We start from the raw sequence: 6820 nt of genomic DNA on the forward strand, positions 1-6820 counted from the left end.
GGTGGGAGGGTTCCTGTAACCTTAGCCATGGAACAAACTTTAGTGCAGGGGTGGCTGTTCTGTTTGGAGCCTCTGCTAATGCTAATGTGTTATCATGTGCTGAAGTGGTGCAGGGCCGGCTGCTGGTGGTCAGGGCAGAGATAGGCGGCTCTGTGTTCGTTTTTGTCAACATTTATGCTCCTAATGTTGGATCAGATTTACATTTCAAAAACTCTCAGCCCTAAATTGCTTGACTGTAACATCAGTCCGGTTGGTTTCACAGACCACCATTTTGTCTGCGTAGAATTAATAACCTCACCAGGTGAAAGGGTTAATTCCTCCTGGCATTTCAACAACAAACTCCTACACGACAGTATTTTCTGCCAAAGCTTTGAGGTTTTCTGGAAACAGTGGCAAATAAAAAAAGCAGACTTTGGTTGCCTGAAGTTGTGGTGGGAGGTTGGTAAAGCCCAGATCCGTGTGTTCTGTCAACAATACACCTCTCACTCTTCTGCTCGGTTAAAAGCAGCAGTTAAAGACCTTGAGACCAAAATCCAAAACATTGAGGAGGGATTAAACCGGAGCCCAGATGCCACCATGGGCCCTCTGCTGCAGGAGAAGAGGATGGAGTTGAGCTCCCTCCTGCAGGAGATGGTAAAGGGAGCCCTGGTCCAGTCTCGCTTCCTTCAGCTTAAGGACATGGATGCCCCAAGCTCTTTCTTTTTTAACTTGGAGAGATCGGCGGCACAGAGGAAGCTGATGTCCTGCCTGAAGCTTCCAGGGGGCAGAGTTACAACCAATCCAGCTGAGATGAGGAGCCATGCCATGGGTTTCTACGCGGATCTCTTTGGAGCTGAGAATTGTAGTTTGGAGTGCCGTAGGGAGCTCCTGGAGGGTCGTCCTCGGCTCAGCAAGGAGGAAACGGCTGCTTTGGACTGTGAGCTGACTCTGGAGGAGCTAACTGTTGCTGTAAATCAGATGGCTTCAGGTCGATCCCCTGGGATAGACGGGTTACCTGCTGACTTTTTTAAAAGGTTCTGGAAAATTCTTGGATCTGATCTTCACAGTGTTTTGTTGGAGTGTTTGAGAACAGGTTCTCTCCCGGTGTCTTGTCAGAGGGCAGTACTCTCCCTGCTGCCAAAGAAAGGAGACCTTGCCTTGTTAAAGAACTGGAGGCCGGTCGCCCTCCTCTGCACGGATTATAAAATACTCTCCAGAACTTTATCGAACAGACTGAAGGACTTCCTGGGAAGTATCATACATACTGACCAGAGTTATTGTGTACCTGACAGGACAATAATGGACAATATTTTCCTCATGAGAGATGTCACTGACTTGTGTAAATTCTATAATGTTGATTGTGGTATTGTGTCTCTGGATCAGGAGAAGGCGTTTGACAGGGTGGATCACTCGTATTTGTTTTCTGCCCTGAAGGCTTTTGGTTTTGGTGATGGGTTTTTGTCTTGGGTTGGTTTGTTGTATCAGAACGCACAGTGTTTGGTGAAGATGGGGGCAGGGCTGAGTCGGCCTGTCCCTGTACAGCGGGGGATTAGACAGGGTTGTCCCATCTCTGCCCAATTGTATAGTTTAGCTATTGAGCCCTTGCTGTGCAGGTTGAGGGGGCGGCTCAGCGGGCTGTCTTTGCCCGAGTCCTGCGGCCTTGAACGTCCCCCAACACTCTCTGCTTATGCGGATGATGTGAGTATTTTGGTTTTCAATCAGGGGGATGTCCGGTGTCTGCAGGACACCCTGTCCCTGTATGAAAAGGCAACGTCAGCACGGGTGAACTGGGAAAAGAGCGAGGCTCTGCTGGTTGGACAGTGGAGGGATCAGGTGGTGCCCAGTCTGCCTGGAGGACTTGATTGGGGGAGGCAGGGGCTGAAGGTACTGGGGTTTTTTTTGGGCACTGAGGGCTTTCAAAAAAAGAACTGGGAGGGAGTTAATGAGAAGGTGTGTGCTCGGTTGTCTAAATGGAAATGGTTGCTGCCGCAGTTGTCGTATAGGGGAAGAGTTCTGGTCGCCAATAACTTGGTCGCCTCGACTCTTTGGCACAGACTCGTCCCTCTGACTCCACCTAGAGGCCTGATGGAGGACATACAGAGGGTCATCCTGGACTTCTTCTGGTCTGGAAAACACTGGGTTCAGGCCCCAGCCCTTTATCTGCCAGTGGCTGAAGGTGGACAGGGACTTGTTAACATCCCATCAAAAATCGCCTCGTTTAGACTCTGGACAACACAAAGACTGCTCTACAACTGTGGCCCAAGCTGGCTGGACACAGCTCGACTGCTGCTGAGGAGAGCTGGGCGCTGGGGTTACGACAAGCACCTTTGCTGTTGCAGCCTGAGGATGTGGACCTCACTGGACTGACCCCTTTCTACAGCTCAATACTGCAGGCGTGGCAAGTTTTAAAGACCACACGTGCCACAGAGGAGACTCCAGGAATGTGGGTGTTTGAGGAGCCTTTATTTTTTAACAGCTTCATTCGGACTCAAATCTTGCAGTCTGCCAGCCTACGGGTGAGTCTGAGAGAAGCTGCCTGTACCAAACTGGGCCACTTAATGAGGCTGGCGGCTACGTCCGTGGAAGCACTAAGAGACAGGAGCAACATCACCTCCACACGACTGATCAACAGAGTGGTGGAGGAGGTCTGTACTGCTCTGCCACACCATCTAAGGGCTTTTGCAAAGAACCGGACTCTGTGTGACCAGTGGACTGAGGGGTGCGAGTACAGTTTTCCCTCTCTGTCTGTTACCCCAGCAATGGGGGGCTGGCAAGAGGGGGGAGGGCAGCTGCTGTCCCTTACAACTCCTTACCCGGTCAAGTTTCAGGATGTGGAGAAAAAGGTAGTTTACCAGCTCTGTGTGAAGGTCCTGAATGTCCGGTCTCTGTCAGGGATGAAGGAGTCGAGGTGGACTGAGTTCTTTGGCCCAGACGTTTCCCCGAAAGGCAGCTGGCGGTCCCTGTACAAGTTGAGAAGCGGACAGCAGACCTCCAATAGAGGGTTGTACCCGGGGCAATAGCTACGAACAGATACAGAGCGCACATTGATCCTGGGGTGGGAGAGGAGTGTCTGTTTTGTTCCCAGGTTGAAACTCTTGTTCATTTGTTTGTTGAGTGTCCCAGACTGTCACGTTTATTTGTACTTTTGAAATCTTGGTTTCAGGCTCTCGAAAAGGACTTTCTTTTCCTGTGTTCATCTTTGGCCCAAAGTATTCAGCAAAGAAAAAGACTGTACATACGACGATGACTTTTTTATCCGCTTCTGCCAAGTTGGCCATTTGGCTGACTCGCAGGAACCGGGCTCAGGGTGCTGGTAGTGTGGAGCCGGTACCGGTTCTGGAGGGACTTTTAAAAGCCAGACTGAGGGTTGAACATGCCTATGCCTCTATGATGGATAATGTGCAGGCTTTCACTCGTGTGTGGGCTGTAGGGGGGGTTTTGTGCTCTGTGGGAGAGCACGGAGAGCTCGTTGTGAATATTTGATTGAGAAATTATCGGCTTGTTTTTTTTTTGCATGTGTTGTTGAGGGGTTTTTTTATTTTTATTTTAAAGAATGTGAAAATGTGACAGTGATAGGTTTTCTCCTGTCAACGGTAAATAAAGGGACTCTCAAAACCAAAACCTCTCCTCGCCTCCCACCTTCTCTCCTCCGCTCTCTCCTCTCCTCTCCTCTGCTCACTCCTCTCCTCCCACCTCTTCTCCTCTCCTCCACTCTTTTCTCCTCTCCTCCCACCTCCTCCCTTTGCCTCCCACCTCCTCTCTTCTCCTCCCCTCTCCTCTCCTCGTTTCCGGTGTTTGTGAGCGTGAGTGGCGGACGTGAGAGTGGCGCGGGTTTTGAATTGTTTCTGTCCCTGGTTTTCACCTGTATTTTCCTGTGTTTTCTATCTGCATGATCAGGTAAGCCTCTTTATTAGTATTTTATGTTTTTGACTGTGAGAGACAGGTCGTTGTTTTGTTTCCCTCGTGTTTTCGGGAGGAATGGCGTCCGCCGAGACGCCACCTCCGTCAATCCGGCAGGGAGTGCGGATAGTCCCGCCGGACAGTAATGTGACGGTGGAGGAGGTTTTGTTGGCTGTTGGTGAGCAGGTAGTTCATGATAAGTTGTGTTTTGCATCCAGAATGAATAAAGGGGTGGTTGTGTTTCTAAAAGATGAGCCTCTGGTGTACCAGCTGATTGAGAGCGGAGTGTTTGTGAGGGACTTGTATGTGCAGGTTTCCCCGCTGTCTGTTCCCTCCACGCGGATCACCATATCAGGTGTTCCGCCGTTCATTCCCAACGAGCTTCTAGAGAACGAGCTTTACAAGAAATAAACCAGTTTATGGATGAAACATTCAAGAAATCAGTGAAAGTGAGCGACTATTTCACAGACACTGTAGCGAGGACAGAGGTGGACCTCACTAGTGTGGCAATACTGATAGCCATTTATCGGTGAGTGTTAACTCTAAATGCATTCCTTTCCAACTAATGGACCTTTGGATTAACACCGGGGAGGATGTTTACCAGACATCCTGGAACCTTGTCAGTGGTTTTCCCTTCAAAAGTCATAAAGGTGACAGAAGTAACATTTCCCAGTGGACTATCAAGTCCTCGGACACTTCAAGAAACCACCCTTTAGGAGATAAAGGGGTGAATCAACAACGACCCTCAGACCTCTTTGGTCGAACCTGGGTAGAAGTGCCTTTGTTCACAATCAAAGGAATTAACACGTAAACATGTACCCTCTGACAGGACCAAAAGGCGAATCAACAAGAATTGGTTGATAAGGACACTGAATAACAATGGTTGCCTTTCCTATGTCTTATCTGTCTCTCCTCTCTCTCTCATCTCAACATGAACACACCCAACACCTCCTCCTCTCTCCTACTCTCACTGTGAAAACAGACGCCAGTCATAAATTTAAGAGCATTCTTGTGTGTGTTCTGAAGTACTTTTTGATCAGTTCTGAATTAAGGTAAACTTGTGGTCTGATCATTCAGGAAACAGGTTCATATTACTCAATTTGTGTTTCCCTGCAAAATCGTTCAATTCCCGCTTCTGTACGTTATATTTTTACTGAGATATGAAATTACAATTATACTGTAACTTCTACCGTGTGGTCATACTGCCATCCAGTGGACATGATGAAATACGTCTGTGAATTATTGATAATCCGGCGATCTTTATTGAAACGAGTCATTTAACCCCTATTTCTTTTAATGTAGTAACGCTAAAGTTAGATCTGGCAACTAATTGATTAGGAATTGCATGCGCCGTTTAATAATCTATAATGCTCATAAAGTATGTTGCCGTAGTTATCTTGTGTTCATGATTATGTTCCTATTTTCATTTAATGTGTGTTTTAAAAACAACTGCTTAACATCTATTGACAAGTGATAAAGAATATGTTACTTTGTGCGAAAATGAAGTAAACGAATAACTACGTGATTATATAGGAAATTTCCTTTATTTTAAATGAAGAAAGTTTGCGGCGGTAAGATGAGAGCCCGAGACCGCCCACAAAGTGACGAGTCACAACATTGATAAAACCACAAACTTTCTTTTGTCCGGGCTTCTTTTTCTTTTTCCCTTTGGGATTCACGGTCGACCAAAGAGCCATATATACTCCTCTTAACCTTAATTATTTTCTCCGGACTTTCTTTTGTTTCGTACTTTCCTTAACTTCTTGACCGTCAAAGTAACGCGTAATTGTATCCAGCTCAGCAAGCTTGATTTTCTTCCTTTTTCTACATCAGTAAAGCCCGCTTTGATAGTTTGAAGGTATTATCGTCCGGCCGGCGAGATTACTTTTAAGTTATTTAAACGAGTAAATTAAGAAGTTTTGTCCGCCTTCGGCTTTTGACTACCAGCACTGAACGCGGGACCAGCGTGTTTTGCCCAGGCAGTTAACCAGAGACTTCTACCGATCCACCGCGGTGGATGCTCGGGCCAGCTAAAGTAACCTCGATCCTTGCATTCGTCGACCGGCAGTGACGGCCTTTCACCGAGTGGAGACCCGTTGCGGAGCCCTTGACGCCGCCGACTGGAGCGAACTACAGCTGGACCCCACCGGAGAAGCCCTCTGACAACGCTGCGACAAGTAGGCATAAAACACCCGACACTGCTGTGATCAAAAGTTGATGTAGCGTATAATATTGTGAAATTTCACCATTCCAAATTTAGGGATCTTCGTGATATCCGACCCGTCCGTTTATCCGCCATAAACTAAATCAAATCATATTCTTTATCACTATCGCCAAGTTAATACTTTAGTTCATAACCAGGTAACAGTTTTCTTTAAGTGTTTATATTCATTGTATGCTCACTTATTCACTTATTAATCATCATTTTATTATCAATAAAAGGTCTTCATCTATTGATCAAAGTCGTTGTCTGTCTATATTTGTCATTACAGAACTATGGTCAATGTGTTCAGATCTTACTAAAAAGATAACGAGACTGATACATTTTCCTGTAATCCTATCTGTTTATTTTCCTCCTAATCGAGGTGGTGCCCCTTTCAACGAGAGTAAATTTCTAATCCAAAAAGGAAGTTACCGCTACAACACAGACAAGTTCATCAGATCAGTCAGCACTCTAAAGAGACAGGTTGGTTTTGACCTCCTGGATGAAAAGAAACGCTTCAGGTTAAAAAAACACATCACAACTCTGAGAAAAGCAAGCGGTAAAACTGTCCGGAAAAATAAGAAGTAAAAATGATCATGCATCACAAGGTGTCCTCCTCTTTCCACTGTTCTTTGCTGTTTTCTGTCGGTCTGCTTCTCCTGTCTCACTTCCCTACGCGTAGCCTTAAAATAGGGTCTTTGAATATCAATGGGGGGAGAGACAGACACAAGAGAGCAC

This window comes from Semicossyphus pulcher, unplaced genomic scaffold (genome assembly GCF_022749685.1).
Source record: "Semicossyphus pulcher isolate SPU_LCO1_2020_fin unplaced genomic scaffold, fSemPul1.0.p SCAF_9, whole genome shotgun sequence".
Lineage (NCBI taxonomy): Eukaryota > Metazoa > Chordata > Actinopteri > Labriformes > Labridae > Semicossyphus > Semicossyphus pulcher.